General features: G+C 39.4%; 1 protein-coding gene across 3 annotated transcripts in view; it reads right to left on the bottom strand.

The window, feature by feature from the left end:
* LOC150093698 (kielin/chordin-like protein) overlaps positions 1-18,297 on the bottom strand; it is a 1,333,292-nt gene that overhangs the window by 364,482 nt on the left and 950,513 nt on the right. The window lies entirely within an intron of this gene.

The following is an 18,297-nucleotide window of genomic DNA, read 5'->3' on the forward strand; positions in this document are numbered from 1 at the left end:
TGTAAGGCCATAACATCTGTTTGACTCTGCACTGCTCTCCCCAATTTTGAATCATCTGCAAACAGCTACATATCACTATTTAAACCCATCCCAATATCATTAACATACAGTACAAATCGAACAACAGTGGTCCCAAAACTGACTCCTGCACACACCACTAGTGATCTTCCTCTTTCAGGATACTTTGCCTCCATATATAATATTCTGATACCTATCTGACACTCACTAACTGATCTAACTCAGCAGTCTGTTATCCAATCCTATCTTTTCAATTTATTTAACAGCTTGTGCTGTGGCAATTTTGCTATATTACGTTACGATTAATATGTTATGTATCTGGCAAATACAACTTTAACATGGTCTCTGCCTCAATGACTCACTTATTAAACATTCACTACACATTCACTTAAATGGCAGATGAATAATACTGCACATGCTATTATGGTCGTTCTTATTGTAGGTCACAAGAGGCTTAGTCTACATTTGGTCTCTACAGCAAGGTTTCCAAGATTATCTAGCCATTAATTTACATACTAATATTCATGTGTGTGCACTGTAGATCTACAACCTTTCATGGATATGATCATATAACAAAAAGAAAAAATGAAAGAATTTGTTAACATATACTTCATTAAAATATGTCAATTATCAAATGGCACATATTTATTGGAGATAAAGAGTTTAAAAACAAGAAAAAAAAATTAATGGCAAAATCTGCAGAAAGTACTTAGTGAGACAGACAGGTAAGAAAGCAGTGAGGAAATTTGCAAGGACAAAAAAAAATCAGACCTTCATAAACTCAAGACGTTAAAGAGATGGTACTGCAAAAAAAAAAATAATAATAAAAATAAATAATAATAACCAAAGTGTATAGCAAGTAAATCAGCATGTGCCCTCCTGGAATATAATGAAAGATATAATGAAGGGTATGTGGAAATGCAGCTAAACAAAATTCAAGAGAAGACTTCATTAATGTGCTCAAAGTTGGTCACCTGGTTTTCAGTTTGATATGGAAACATTGTAGAGGGTCCAGAGACAAGTGACTAAGACAGTATCAGGACTTTGGAATGAAGAGAGGATGAAGAAATGTGGATTGCAGCATTTGGTGGATAAAGAGTAGAAAGTGAATGGAAAAAAACCACAGGCCATCCCTGGAAGTTATGTAAGAATGTGGTGAAGAGCCAGGCAGACAGGGAGACATGGCATAAGCAGAGTGAATATTGAAAATTGCAGTCAATGTGTGTGTATGAAGATGGAGTATATTGTGATATGGGTGAAGAAGTTGAGATGGAGAAGATATATGTGGTAAGTGGTGATAAAGCTGAGTGGTGGAGAAATCACAGCCAAGAAGTGGCTTGGATAGGACTGGATCTTCTTCTTCTTCTTCTGCAGCTTCTCCCACTTAAGTGGGGTCACTGTTTCTTATGAGTCTCCTCCACACCTTCCTGTCTTGGGCTGTCACCACATCCAAGTTCTTCATCTTCAAGTCCTCTTCTACCAGCTCCCTCCATCTCTTCTTTGGCCGCCCACGCTTCCGCCTTCCTTGCACATCCATCTGCATGACCCTTCTTCCCACATATTCGTCCTCCCTCCTCATCACATGACCAAACCATCTCAACCTTGCCTCCTGTATTTTCGCTCCTAAGTTCGTAACTTTCACTGTTCCCCTGACATAGTCATTTCTCAGATGATCCTTTCTGGTCACACCGCACATCCACCTAAGCATTCTCATCTCTGCTACTTCCATCCTGCTAATGTTATTTTTCCTCAGGGCCATAGTTTCTATAGCATATGTCATAGCTGGCCTCACTACTGTCCTATAAATTTTGCCTTTCAGATTGATCGGCACCCTCTTATCACATAACACTCCAGCCATCTCCCTCCAGTTCCTCCAACCTGCTTGTATCCTGCATCCCACTTCCTTCTCACCTCCTCCATCTTCTTCCACTGTCGAACCTAAGTATCTAAAGTCTCTCACCTTCCTGATGACATTTCCTTCCAGGTCCAGGTCTGACTCCTGGCCACCGCCCACTGCGCAACACATATACTCTGTCTTACTTCTGCTCAGTCTCATACCTCTCTCTTCCAGTACTTTTCTCCATCTTTCCAGTTTAGTTTCCGCTTCTTCTCTTGAATCTACACACAGCAAGATGTCATCTGCATACAACATTGTCCAAGGTGCATCTTCTCTCACCTCCTCTGTTACCACCTCCATCACAATATTAAACAGAAACGGACTTAATGCTGACCCTTGATGCAAGCCAACTGTTACTTGAAAACTTTCTGTCTGTCCCAAACAGGTCCGAACACTTGTCTTCACATTTCTGTACATTTCCTGCACCAACCTGACATATTTCTCCGGCACCTTCTTCTCCCTCAGACACCTCCAGACTTCTTGCCTTGGCACTCTATCGTATGCTTTCTCCAGATCAATAAATACCAGATGTAGCTCCCTTTGTTTCTCTCGATATTTTTCCATCATCTGTCGTAACCCAAAGATAGCATCTGTTGTTGATCTACCAGGCATGAAGCCAAATTGTTCCTTTGCAATCTCCACCTCCTCCCTCAATCTACCATCAAAAACCCTTTCTAGGATCTTCATTGTGTGGGACATCAACTTTATTCCTCTGTAATTTTTACAGTCTTGTGCATCCCCTTTACCCTTGTAGATGGGAACAAGAGTACTCTCCCTCCATTCCTCGGGTATATTTTCCTGTTGGCAAACTTTCATGAACAGGTCCCACAGCAGGTCAATTCCCTCTTCCCCCAGTGCCTTCCATGCCTCCACTGGAATTCTGTCGGGGCCCACCGCTTTTCCATTCCTCATCCTCTTCATGGCCTCCGTCACTTCCATTCTACTGATGTTCTGCACCATCCCCTCAGAAGGCTGCCCATCTCCTCTGTGAGTCCTTACATTTTCCTCATTCAGAAGTCCCTCAAAGTATATTTTCCATCTGTTTCTTATGTCCACATCCCTCCATAATACTCTTTCTTCAGCATCTCTGATCTGCCTCACATGTAAGATGTCCTTAGCTGCTTTATTTCTACATTTCGCTAGTTGGTAAATTTTTCTCTGACCTTCCTTTGTTTCTAATTGATCATACAGATCTTGATATGCCATGGCCTTCGCCTGTGCCACAACTCTCTTGGCTTCTTGCTTTCTCTCTTTGTACACCTCTCTGTCCTCTTCCACTCTTCACTCATCCCACTTCTGCTTTGCCTTCCTCTTAGCTGTCACTGCCACTTGTACATCATTATTCCACCACCAACCCTCCTTCTGCTCTCTAATCTTTCCAGATGTCTATCACAAGAAATCACAGCCAAGAAGTGGCTTGGATAGGACTGGATATAGACCTAAAAATAAATTACAGTTTTTGATTACAAATGCCAAAAGTATCAGAAATAAGGGAGATGAAATGGCTTTACTGATTGAGTTTAACCCCCCCCCCTCCAAATCATTGGAATAAGTGAAACATGGTTGAATGAAAATGATATTCTAAAGGGAATAGAAATGGAAGGATACAGCATTTTTTGTGAAGATAGAGAGTACAAGAAGGAAGGGGGGGGGGGGTGCAGCTGATGATAGCAAGGAAATTATGGTCACATAAGGTAGACATGAAAGAGGGAAATGGTGGCAATGGTTATGACGCAGTGTTGTGTAATGTGGAAGTTGACGGGAAGATATATTTAGTTGGATATTGCTATAGATTCAGAAATGTAGAGGGTGGTGATGAAAAAATGTATAAACAACTTGGATTAATGAACAAAGTAAGGGTAATTATTATGGGTGATTGTAATTGTGGCAGTATAGATTAGAATGAAGATATATCATTTGGAAATAAGAAAAATGAATCTATCTCAGGCAGAATGGAGGGCACAAGAGGGTCAAGAGTTTTAGATCTCATCATTTCATAACAGGTTGTAATTGAGAGTGGAGTTTCACACTTTCCTCCAGTTGGTGTGAGGGATCATGAAGTGATCACCTGGGTTGTGGCTAGCCATATGCAGACTTTGTGAAGAAAGGATATATGTAAAATTATAAGGCCGGCCTGATTGGCCGAGTGGTTAGTGTATCTGCTCTCCAGCCAAAAGGCTGCAGGTTTGAATCCTGCCGTGGACATGGATGTTCATGATTATGTGTGAAAATACTAGTGGTGGTGGTCGGCGGTAGATGGTGTTGGTTTAATGATGAAGGTAGTTGTGGTTCATTGTAGTTAGTGGATTGAGAGGTGGAGTAAGTGTCCTCCTGCGATGAGTCCTTGGACTCCCTGGAGGTGTCACATAATAATAATAATAATATAAGGCTGGTGATTATGACAGGCTTAGGAGACAGCTTGGAGCTATAGCATGGAACAAGGAGTTGAGCAGTAAGGAAATAAATGCTGCATGGGAACGGACAAAGAAATACATAACAGCATCAATGTGCGAATGTACTCTGAAGACCAAAAGATTGAATAACATAGGTGTAAAATAGATGAATGATGTGATTAAGCATGAAATCAGGAAGAAGGTAGTTTGTAGGCAGTAGAAGATGAATAATGGTAATAATCAGTTACATAAAGAACAAACATCAGTAAAAAATCAGTAAAAAGAACAAACCAGGACAGAGTCTCAGTTAGTGAGGAAATCAAAAGTGTAGCATGAGCAGAAATTGGCAAATCAGACAAAGAAAAACCCGTAGAGAGTTTTTCAGATATGTAGCAAGTAGAAGGAAGAATGATCTTGGTAAGATGATGTTAACGTATGAGAATGGTAACTGTTGCAGAAGACATTGTTGAGATATTCAATGATCAATTTATAAGAGCATTTCATCCTTATCAGGGTGGAAGCATGAGAAATGTAAGTTTAGAGGACACAGCAGAGGATGGCTTAATTGTAAGTGAGCAGGAATTATTTGAGGAAATAAATAACCTTGGTGTCAATAAGGCAAAACGATTTGATGACACATCACCATGCACCTTAAGGGAATGTTCCAGGGTATTGTGCAGTAGCATTGGCATGCCTGTTTAATAAGGGAGAGTCTTAGAACAGCACAAGTTCCAATGGAGTGGAAGGAGGGTAAAATTGTTCCAGTGCAAAATGGTAGCGATAAGGCTGTAACTTCAAATTATAGACCAATTTGTATATCTGGAGTTGTGATGAAGGCACTGGAGATATTGGTGAGAAGCAGGATACAGAAATGGGCTGGTAACATCAGCATTCTACGTGGTTATCAGCATGGGTTTGTTAAAGGGAGATCATGTTTTACTAACCTACTTATGTGCTATAAAAAAGTGACAAATGTGTCCTTCCAGGAGGACTTGAATAGACTGCATAAATGGGTAGGTAAGTATAACTATCAATTCAATGTTGCAAAGTGTAAGGTTTTCAGATTTGGTAAGCGATGATGGGATGCAAAGTACACACTTGGTGGGGAACTTTAAAGGAGGTAGAGAAAATGAGAGATCTGGGAGTGGTGGTGGACAAGGATCTGAAATTCAGGGCCACACAGCACAAGTTGTGAAGACATCACATTGGATAATGGCAATGATGTAGAGGACCCACGCATGCAGAAATGAAGAAGTTATAATGCCAATCAGTTATAAGGCTTTAATCAGGACTCATATGACTCATTATGCACAGATATGGTCACTGGGTTTTCATGGTAATGAGGATATGTTGGAAAGGGTCCAGAGAAGATTCACAAAAGTGGTCAGTGGCCTTTGGAATGTGGAGTACGAGGACAGATTGTAAGTTGCAAAGCCTTGTGAATAGGAGAAGGGGATATGATTGATACATATAAGCTAGTCAGGGATTGTTATCAGGTTGACATGGAAGAGATTTTTCATAGAATAGAAGAGGGGAATTGAACAAGAGGCCATTGCTGATAACTGTATAAAGAGGCTGGAGCAGAGGAGTGAGAAGAAGGTTCTTTGCATGGAGAGTGGTTGATGACTGGAATGCATTGCCTGAGCGTATTGAATGTAGACACATTGAATCAGTTTACGGCATCGTTGGATGAGCATCGTGTGCAATAGCGTGTCCCCCCGATGAGTCTCTGACTCCATGGAGCTAGGATGATAATAATAATAATGTGGTGAAGAGGGGTGTGAGAAGTAGATTTTTGACATTGAGAATTGTCAGTGAATGGAATGCATTATCAGAATGTGTTGTTAATGCAAGGAGTTAAGGATTTTAAGATTCGGTGTGATAAATATGTTGTCAGTTTAATGAACCTCCCGTGATGAGTCTGCCAACTTAATGAGGGGGGCAATAATAATAATAAAATAATCGTATTAAAAATTTAGATATTACAAAGCTGAAAAAAATGCTCTGTAGGCTATTAAATATGCTTAGAAATAGAGAGAAGAATACTGGTAAAAGGAATTTGAGAGGATAAAGGTGATAAAAAAATGAAGGTAACAAAATTCTGAATGTTTGGAGTAACTATTATTTTTTATTGTGGGGATTTTTGTGTGTGTGTGTGTGTAGGGGGGGGGGGGGAGTTGCTAAGAAAGTGTCGAGAAGGTAGTCGAGTTCAGTAGTTAGAGTACTGTTATCAGAATTGATTAATTTTTCCTTGTTATGAACATTATAAGCAACATTAATAACGGAAAAACTCACGTACAAAGATTATTTAATAGTATAATTTTCGCCTGTGTGTCTTACACCAGTTATTTTATCTTACACTTTAGTTATCTTACACCAGCTACTTAGGTGGCGCTTTTTGGAATTGTGTGTCACAGGCGAAAATTATACTATTAAATAATCTTTATATGTGAGTTTTTCCGTTATTAATTTTGTATCGATATGTCTACTCACAGTATACCTCTTTTAAAACTTATTATAAGCTGCTAAAATAGTCACAACTGTTGCATGGAAAGCAAAGTATGAGTATGAAAAGAAACTGGCTCTGCATGCTAAAGACAACCCACAAAAATTCTATCAATATGCTCTCTAACCGATAAGTTTAGGTGTTGATGGTTATTCATGACTTATTTTTCACGGTATTAACAACACCACAAACACTTTTAACAACAAAGATGTTTTATTAACGCTTATATTTCGCTGATTTTCAACTCAGCATCATCAGAGCACAACACACATGTAAACGCGACAGTGAGTGAGTGAAACAATATAATTGCAAAAGACAAAAGATCTAAAGTACTATTTTTTGGCGCCCTCTAATGAGAAAAAAAAAAAAAATAAATAAATAAAAAAAATAAAAAAAAAAATAGCAGTTATCCAGGAGTTTTTCTTAGGATAACCGTTTCCCAAATTTTTGGCAAATTAATGCAACCATATTTGTTAAGGTTGGGAGAATTCTTCAAAGCCATTGCTGACTCAAAAAATAATCTTTCAGATCTATAACGACTCCTAAATAGCACATTAGTTTTCCTCCATCTAATCCTGTCTGAAGGAGTGTCCAAAGCATGGTCTGCCAGTCCCGACTTGCCATAGTAATAGTAGCGAATGTATCTTTCATTTTCTTCCAGGCGGATGTTCACTGATCTTCCTGTTTGCCCATAATAGGCCAAATCACAGTCACACAGAACTTCATACTCCTGGGTGTGCTAAAGGGTGAAGTTTATCCTTAGGTGAGTGGATCAGAGTTGCCAGCTTGACATGAGGTTTGAAAGTGGTGCGAAGGCCATGTTTCAACAATACTTAGGCTATCTTTTCCGATGTACCTCTGATATAGGGAATAGAAATGGTCATGTTGTATTCTTGTGTATTAGGGGAGGGCAGAGTAATGGGCCTATGTAGCATTTTATCTATTTTGTAGGGATTGTAGCCGTTGGCTAAGAATGTATGGCGCAGGTATTGGAGTTCGGTGGTCAGAGCTGTATCGTTAGAACAAATGGCTCTGGCTCTGTGTGTAAGTGTTTTTAAAATGCCGTACTGTTGGACTGGATGATGATGTGATTGTTTATGTAGGTATCTTCCTATGTGTGTAGGCTTTCTGTAAATAGAAAAAGATAGTGAACCATCTGACAGGCAGGTGACTAATGTGTCAAGAAATGGTAAACAGTTATTTGATTCTTTTTCTACTGTGAAGAGAATTTTGGAGTGTTGGCTGTTTAGGTAGGTGACAAAAGCATCCAAAGTGTCTTGTCCATGGGGCCAGATGGCAAACACATCATCTACATAGCGTAACCACACTTGTGGCTTGTATGTAGCTGTGGTAAGTACTTTGTTTTCAAAGTGTTCCATGTAAAAATTTGCTAATGGGGGGGGGACCCATAGCAGTACCATTAATCTGTTTGTAGAATTCCCAGCCCCCCCATGTAAAGTAACCTGCATTCATGGTAAACTGAATTATTTAATGAAATTTTTGAATTATTTCAATTTACCATGAATATAGGTGTATGAGGATGAGGTATTAGAGCTGTTCCCCTCGATGAGTCTTGACAGACTTTATGTTCTTAGAAAGGACCTCCCACAATGAGTCTTTTGACTCCATGGAGGCCTGAATAATAATACTAATAATTCAGCAATAGGGACTGATGACGTGACATGTGCCAAAAGAGTGTTCAGCTGAACTGGCCATTCCTTTGACCAGGTTGTTTAATATGAGTCTCAGAACAGGGAAGATTACGCAGGAATGGAAGGAATGTATGGTAATTCCATTACACAAGGGTGGTGCAAAGACTGACGTATTCACCCATCAACCAATTAGTATCTCAGGAGTGGTGGCGAAGATTTTGGAAAAATTAGTTAGAGCTCGCATTCAGAAATGGGGTGACAGTGAATCTCTACTTTGCAATGAACAACATGGGTTTACTAAGGGAAGGTCATGTTTTAGCAACTTGCTCACATTCTATAACAATGCTACCATTGAACTAGACAAGGGGAATGGATACAGCATGATACTTTTGGATTTTGCTAAAGCTTTTGACAGAATACAGCATGATAGACTGTTGCATAAATTGAAGAAAATGGGTTTGGGTTATAGAATATTAACATGAATAAGACGATGGCTGACTGACAGATATCAAAAAGTGGTATATGGGGGAGGTGAGTCTGCAAGATTTAAGATAACAAGTGGTGTTATCTTAAATAGGATCACACCACAAGGATCAGTGCTTGGTCCACTGTTATTCAATCTGTACATTAATGATATTGGGAAAGATTTGACAAGCAACATTCAGCTATTTGCTGATGATGCAAAGATAGGTAAGGTAATCAGGAATGCTGCTGATATGCAGTACTTGCACTTGCAGAATGATTTGAATAGGCTGGACTTATGGACATGCGAAAATGGGTGTCAGTTCAATGTCAGTAAATGTAAAGTCATTCACTTTGGCATGATTACATATCCAATGTCGTATTATATTAGTGGGATTAGGCTAGAAGAAACTGATGAGGCTAGGGATCTTGGAGTGTTAATAGATAGGAAGTTGAAGTTCGGGGTCATGTGGGAAAGATTGCAAATACAACTCAAAAGATAATTGCAATGTTGAAATGAATGTTCATATAATGAATGTTCAGATAAGGATGTTATTTTGCCTCTTTACAATGCTTTGATAAGACCTCACTTGGACTATTGTGTGCAGATCTGGTCTCCTGGTTTCCGTTGTGATTCTGATATATTGGAGAGAGTACAAAGGAGGGTGTTAAAAATGATATCAGGATTGTGGAATACTGATTATGAAGACAGATTGAGAATTTATAGACTGCAATTTGACACTAGCAAACAGGAGAAAGAGAGGAGATATGATTGAGACTTACAAACTTCTGAAAGGATCATACAGGATTTCGACTGATGAAAATTTTCAATTTATGGAGGGTGGGGAAAGGATGAGAGGGCGTCCTTGGAAGCTGAGAATGAAGGCCGCTAGAAGGGGTGGGGGTGAGGACTAGAGTTTTCTCTCATAGTGGTGGATGATTGGAATGGATTGCCATTGGATATTGTGAGTGCAAGCAGTGTGAATGAATTCAAGAATAAGTATGATAGCTGGTGTGTGTGCAGTATGTGGCCTCCCTCAATGAGTCTCTGACTCCCTTGAGGTCTCTCTTCATAATAATAATAATAATATAGGGTTTTTATAATCTCATATTGTTGGGAGGGTGGGTGATAGCTGGTATGTGTAGTATGTGGCCTCCCTCGATGAGTCTCTGACTCCCTAGAGGTCTCTTTTTTTTTTCTTTTTTTTTTTTTTAACTGTAATAACATTTTATTTATCATCAAACAGAGCATTTATATACATATATATAGTATATACATACTATTACATTTTCTGTTCAGTACAAAATGTAGAATACAGTGATTTTTTTAGAAATGTAAATGTACATAATAATAAATTTTACATTTAACATTTTGCTCAATCTATTTTTTTACATATGTTTTTTTATTGATTTCTAAAATATTTACACAATTACAATAATCGTCTTTAGTGACATTCCAGCTTGTATTTTTTACAAAATTCAGCACTAAATGCTGCATATGTGATTCAGTCTCTACATTGCATTTCAATTAAAATTTTGATAATAATAATAATACTTTTTTGCATCTATATTTACAACACGTGTTCTTCTAATATTAAATGAAGATTACACGGAAATTATCCATTTTTTAACTCACATTTTATTTATCATCAAACAGAGCATTTATATACATATAGTATATACATACTATTACATTTTCTGTTCAGTACAAAATGTAGAGTACAGAGATTTTTTTAAAAATGTAAATTTTAGTTTTATTTTATTTAGTATATTTTAGTTTTATTAGTGTAGTTAGTGTGCTAAAGTGTTTTATAACATAATCTGCGTCGGAAAGTCGCCGCTAGAGGGATTCGTAGTGTGTAGTGTTCGTGAAAGCTCCTGATAAGATAAGCGTTATTTTCAGTTATTGTTGATAAAATTACTTTCATATTGCGTAGTTTTGTTTGCCTTGCATATCTTAGTGCGTCTATTTGTGTGTTTTTGGTGTTTATAATTTATAATTTGATAAAATACGTTACTAGTAAGTATGGGCCAAGTACGAAGGAAAATGGCGGCCAGTAATGATGGTTCACCATCTTTCTAGTAGCAAGGCTTATACGCTGGTCATACATAACTGGTAATTAGTTTACGGAATTAACAACGCATATAAAGTATATTAATTAAAGATAACTTTAATAAATAACTTCTATATTTCGGTAACGTCACATTGCCATCTTCAGGAACATAAAGATATGGTATGTGCATGCAGGCACTAACAAAAGCAAATGAGGAAGAAAGCAAGAAACTAATATTGCTCCTAACGTCCTAATGGGGCCCTCTGGTGGGCTAATTTGGTTGACTTGGCAGTTGGGCTGAAGTTCTCAAAATATAAGTCTCCCAAATTTAGGGTAGTTTCATGCACCCAAATTTGTTGAGGTTAGGAACGTTTTTTAGAGCTGCTGAAGATTCCTTGAATAATCTCTTGTATTTAAACTTGTTGCAGTGTATTATTTTTGTTTTCTTCCAGTGAATTCTATGGTGGGTATCTAAGGCATGGTCGGCCAGCCCAGAGCGGCTGTACTGGTGAAACCGGATGTAGTCTTTGTGTTCTGAAATCCTGATATTTGTTGTTCTGCCTGTTTGGCCAAAGTAGGACAATTTGCAGCTGCAAGGGACCTGGTATACACCAGGTAGGTCTAGGGGAAGTGGTTGGTAGAGCGGATAAGGGATGCCAACTTTTTATATGGTCTGTAACAGGAAGTAAGGTCATATTTTCTGAGGATATTGGTTATTTTCTCAGAGGTGCCCTGGATGTAGGGGATGGTGATAGATTTGGTGTAATCTTTATTGTGGAGGGGGGGGGGGGTTGTGGTTTACTGGTTTGAGTATTTTTTAGATTTTTTTGGGGTTATAGCCATTGGCTAAGAAAGTGTTGTGGATGTGGTTTAGTTCAGTAGTTAGGGCCTTGTCATCTGAGCAGATTAATTTTGCCCTGTTATATAGTGTTTTTATAACCCCATATTGTTATGTGTGTGTGTGGGGGGGAGATTGATGGTGAATGTATCTGCCAGTATGGGTGGGTTTTCTGTAAACAGAGAAAACCAAAGATCCATCAAGCTGGCGGGTGATTAAAGTGTCTAGGAAGGTGCCCTGGATGTAGGGGATGGTGATAGATTTGGTGTAATCTTTATTGTGGAGGGGGGGGGGGGGGGTTGTGGTTTACTGGTTTGAGTATTTTTTAGATTTTTTTGGGGTTATAGCCATTGGCTAAGAAAGTGTTGTGGATGTGGTTTAGTTCAGTAGTTAGGGCCTTGTCATCTGAGCAGATTAATTTTGCCCTGTTATATAGTGTTTTTATAACCCCATATTGTTATGTGTGTGTGTGGGGGAGGGAGATTGATGGTGAATGTATCTGCCAGTATGGGTGGGTTTTCTGTAAACAGAGAAAACCAAAGATCCATCAAGCTGGCGGGTGATTAAAGTGTCTAGGAAGGGGAGGTTGTTGTTTTCCTTTTTTTCTAAGGTGAACTGGACTCTGGGGTGTTGGTTGTTTAAGTGTGTTAGGAAGGAGTGGAGTGAGTCTGAGCCATGTGGCCAAATAGCGAACACATCATCCACGTAACGAATCCAAAAAGTGGGTTTTTGTGGGGTGGAGTTTAAGGCTTTCTCTCTTCAAAGGTCTCCATAAAGAAATTGGCCAAGGATGGGAAAAGTGGTGAACCCATGGCTGTCCCCTCTATCTGTTTGTAGAACTTTCCTTGCCAAACGAAATAGCCTGAGTTTATTGTGAACTGAAATAGGGCTGAGATATCGAGAGGAAACTTGGCTTGGATGAGCTCTAGGGTTTCTTTGAGTGGGACATTAGTGAATAGGGAGGAGACGTTAAAACTGACCATTATGTCAGTGTGTTGGAGTGAGAGGTTTTCTACACTGGCTTTAAAGTGGGCTGAGTTTTTTATGTGTGATGGTGTGTTGCCAGTTTAGTGTGTCAGCATTTTGGCTAAATGTTTGGCTAATTTATATGTGGGGTAATCAATGCCATCCACTATGAGACGTAATGGCACATTTTGTTTATGTATTTTTGGGAGACCATATAATCGGGGGGGGGGAAGGTCTAGAGTTATAGGGTTTTATTTTGTTAGTGACTTCCACAGGCCAAGAAGTGACTTTCTTAAGGAGTCTGTGGAGAGTTCTAATCTGAGAGCTGGTAGGATTATATTCAATAGGGAGGTAAGTAGTATGGTCTAGTACTAAAGCATTAAGCTTACCTTTGTAGTCCTTTTGATTTAGCACCACAGTGGTGTTTCCCTTATCCGCTTTGGTGATTACTATTTTTTTTTGTTATTTTTCATTTCTTGTAGGGCTGCATATTCGTCTTTGGATATGTTGGTTTTTGGAGGTTTGGCTTTAGTGAGAACACTGACTACATCCAGTCTGACGTTGTTGGCGATGTGGTTAGACAGGTTGCGAAGATATCATGATTCAAATAGAAAGTGGGATTTGCAACCTGCCTAACCACATCGCCAACAATGTCAGACTGGATGTAGTTGGTGTTCTCACTAAAGCCAAACCTCCAAAAACCAACCTATCCAAAGACGAATATGCAGCCCTACAAGAAATGAAGAATAACAAAAAAAATAGTAATCACCAAAACGGATAAGGGAAACGCCACTGTAGTGCTAAATCAAAAGGACTACAAAGGTAAACTTAATGCTTTAGTACTAGACCGTACTACCTACCTCGCTATTGAAAATAATCCTACAAGCTCTCAGATCAGAACTCTCCACAGACTCTTTAAGAAAGTCACTTCTTGGCCTGTGGAAGTCACTAACAAACTAAAACCTTATAACTCTAGACCCCCCCCCGCAATTATATGGACTCCCAAAAATACATAAACAAAATGTGCCATTACGTCCCATAGTGGATGGCATTGATTCCCCCCACATATAAATTAGCCAAACATTTAGCCAAAACGCTCACACACTATACTGGCAACACACCATCACACATAAAAAACTCAGCCCACTTTAAAGCCAGTGTAGAAAACCTCTCACTCCAACATACTGACATAATGGTCAGTTTTGACGTCTCCTCCCTATTCACTAATGTCCCATTCAAAGAAACCCTAGAGTTCATCCAAGCCAAGTTTCCTCCCGATATCTCAGCCCTATTTCAGTTCACAATGAACTCAGGCTATTTCGTTTGGCAAGGAAAGTTCTACAAACAGATAGAGGGGACAGCCACGGGTTCACCACTTTCCCCATCCTTGGCCAATTTCTTTATGGAGAACTTTGAAGAGAAAGCCTTAAACTCCCCCCCAAAAAAACCCACTATTTGGCTTCGTTACGTGGATGATGTGTTCGCTATTTGGCCACTGGCTCAGACTCACTCCACTCCTTCCTAACACACTTAAACAACCAACACCCCCAGAGTTCAGTTCACCTTAGAAAAAGAGGAAAACAACACCCTCCCCTTCCTAGACACTTTAATCACCCGCCAGCTTGATGGATCTTTGGTGTTCTCTGTTTACAGAAAACCCACCCATACTGGTAGATACATTCACCAGCAATCCCCCCCCCCCTCACAACAATATGGGGTTATAAAAACACTAAATAACAGGGCAAAATTAATCTGCTCAGATGACAAGGCCCTAACTACTGTACTACACCATATCCACAACACTTTCTTAGCCAATGGCTATAACCCCAAAAAAATCCAAAAAATACTCAAAACAGTAAACCACAACCCCCCTCCACAATAAAGATTACACCAAATCTAACACCATCCCCTACATCCAGGGCACCTCTGAGAAAATAACCAATATCCTCAGAAAATATGACCTTACTTCCTGATACAGACCATATAAAAAGTTGGCATCCCTTATCCGCTCTACCAACCACTTCCCCTAGACCTACCTGGTGTATACCAGGTCCCTTGCAGCTGCAAATTGTCCTACTGTGGCCAAACAGGCAGAACAACAAATATCAGGATTTCAGAACACAAAGACTACATCCGGTTTCACCAGTACAGCCACTCTGGGCTGGCCGACCATGCCTTAGATACCCACCATCGAATTCGCCGGAAGAAAACAAAAATAATACACCGCAGCAAGTTTAAATACGAGAGATTATTCAAGGAATCTTCAGCAGCTCTAAAAAGTGTTCCTAACCTCAACAAATTTGGGTGCATGAAACTACCCCAAATTTGGGAGACTTACATTTTGAGAACTTCAGCCCAATTGCCAAGACAACCAAATCAGCCTGCCAGAGGGCACCATTAGGACTTTAGGAGCAATATTAGTTTCTTGCTTTCTTCCTCATTTGCTTTTGTTAGTTTCTGTGTACACATATCATATCTTTATGTTCCTGAAGATGGCAGTGTGACGTTGCCGAAATATAGAAGTTATTTATTAAAGTTTTCTTTAATTAATATACTTTATATGCATTGTTAATTCCGTAAACTAATTACCAGTATTGGTTCACCATCTTCTTTCAAAAATGGTAATGTAAAGGAGATGATTCGGTGTACTATCTGCGAAATGTACGCTTTGCGGAGTGCGGTCAGAGTGTGGGTGGATGATAATAAAGGAGTGAATGTGTGTAGAAAATGTAGGGAGAATGAGGAATTGAAGTGTATTTCAGATCATGAGTGTGATAATTTTGTCAAACTTCAGAATGAAGAAAATAGGGATATGACAAGAAACGGCGAGGTTGTACCAGAGAATTGTGAGAGTGTGAATGATAGTATTAATGGTTTTACAGAGAATAAAAAAGATGAGCTAGATGCAATGAGTGAGATTGCGTTGTTGAATGGTGCGATACAAAGGGCAAAACAGCAGCTATAGCGTATGAGCAAAAGTCAACTGATTGAACCAGCCAATAATAAAAAGTATGACAGGAAAAATACGTATATGAGTGTGAACATGAACAAAATGAAGGATACAGTGCTGTATGGAGACTCGTTAGTACGAGGTGTGTTAGTAGAGGATTTGACAAAATCGTACCAACCTGGTGCAACCATAAAGGATGTAACTGAGTCTATTAGAGAGCAAAAGGAAAGGGTGAAAGAAATGATTGTTGTGGCAGGTACGAATGATTTGAAAGGCGATAAAATGGAAATGATAGAAGACCTGAATGAATTGTTTGAGGTAGCAAAAGAAAAGAGTGAGAGAGTTAGAATGATTAGTCTTTTGCCACGGTATGACAGTGAAATGTTTAAAAGGAGGGCCATAATTGCAAATGATTTTATGCATGGGTTATGTATGAAGAGTGGTGTGGAATTTGTGGATGTGTGGATTGAGTTCGATGGGTGAAAGGATCTATATAAGATGGATGGCTTGCATTTGAATGGTTATGGTGTAAGGAGACTTGAGAAAGTGTTGCTGAATGTAGTGGATATGCAAATTCAGGGAAACTAGATTTATTAAAGGGGGGGTAGATATACAGTCCTTAGGGAGGCATTTGAATGTATGAATGAATATAATATGCCCGAGCGAATAAGGACAACAAATCAGAGTGGGATAGTTAATATAAGGCATCAAGGTATGGTTGGCGCTAATGGGGGTCTTAAATTCATGTACACTAATGCTGGGAGTATTAGGAACAAGAAGGAAGAGTTTTTGGCCATGGTTGGCACTTCCAGACCACAGGTTATTGGTATTAGTGAATCATGGCTGACTGTAGATGATATAGCTAGTGGGATTGAATGTGATGGATATAGTGTGTTCAGGAATGACAGGGAGAATAAAAAGGGGGGAAGGGGAGGAGTATTGTTGATGATAGCTAATCAGCTACAGCCAAGGAGAATAGAAGTTGAATTGCAGGATAGAGAAAAGAGCACATTTGAGGCCATTTGGTGTGAGATTGTGGCTAGCAGAACTAAATATACAATTGGGTGCTGCTACAGACCAGATGATGGAAAAGATGGTGGTGACAGTATGCACAAGCAAATAGAAGAAATGAGTGGAAGGAGGGTAATTATTATGGGAGATTTCAATTATGGTCGCATTGATTGGAGTGAGGAGAGGACACACAGGAGGAAGGAATTGGATTTTATGCGGTTATTAAGGGATAACTATCTGCGACAGCATGTAATGGAAAATACTAGGGGTCAGAGAGTGTTTGACCTAGTAATTACATCTGAGGATTTGGCTGTAACAAATATGACCACATTGCCACCAATTGGTGAGAGTGATCATAGGGTCTTGACTTTGGAGGTGGCAAAAGGTGTGGAATTTTCAATTAAGACAGGGTACATGTGGAATTATTGGGCTGGAAAGTATGACAAGCTTAGGAGTTTGATTGGTTCAGTGCCATGGCATGTACAACTGCAAGAACTAGAAGTTGATAGTGCATGGGAGGCAGTTAAGAAGTGTTTGCATGAAGCAATGGCTGACTGTATACCTAGAGTCCGAATAATAAATCAAGTAGGGGTTAAATGGATGAATAACACCATTAAGCTTGAGCCTGCAAAAAAAAAGAAACAACTATGGATGGAATTTAAGGAGAAAGGTGACCGGCAGGCACATGAACGGTATAAAGCGCATGCCAGAAGGGTAACTAGTTTGGTAAGAAAAGCAAAAAAGGATTACGAAAGAACATTAGCCATGCAAGCTAAAGAGAATCCTAAACAGTTTTTTAGATACGTAGCAAGTAAAAGGAAAAATGTACATGGCAGAATGCTTTTAAAGAATGCTGATGGTAGGAAGGTAACTGAATCAGTTGATATAGTTGAGTTATTTAGTGAGCACTTTGCAAGTATATATCAACGAGGTGGTGACATTGCAGAAATGAATAAACCAGTAGATTATACGGGAATTGTGGTGAATGAAGTGGAGGTGAGTAGTCTAATGCATAACCTCAATGTCAATACATCCGTGGGATTGGATGGTATACCAGCTCGTGTCATACGAGAAGCAGCTAAAGAATTGTCAGTACCCTTGACCATTTTGTTTAAATTGAGTCTTGAGTCTGGGTTAGTTCCGAGGGGGTGGAAAGAGGGGAAAATAGTTCCACTGCATAAAGGTGGTTCCAAGACTGCTGTTGTAAATTACCGACCGATTAGCATATCAGGAATCACTGTCAAGGTCTTAGAGAAATTAGTCAAGAAAAGAATACAGGATTGGATAGATGAAAATGGGATATTGTATGGGGTACAACATGGTTTTGTGAAGGGTAGATCAAGCCTCAGTAACTTGCTCACGTTTTATAACACAGTGATGGCTGAAGTGGATTGGGGTAATGGGTTTACAGTGATACTACTGGACCTTGCCAAGGCCTTTGACAGGATACTACATGGAATCCTAATCAGTAAACTGGAGCAGATGGGGATAGATATAGGGTTGGTGAGATGGATAGGAGGGTGGTTGAAGGAGAGATATCAGAGAGGGTT

This window comes from Typopeltis vanoorti, chromosome 23 (genome assembly GCF_054136105.1).
Source record: "Typopeltis vanoorti isolate ZY-2024b chromosome 23, IOZ_Tvanoo_1.0, whole genome shotgun sequence".
Lineage (NCBI taxonomy): Eukaryota > Metazoa > Arthropoda > Arachnida > Uropygi > Thelyphonidae > Typopeltis > Typopeltis vanoorti.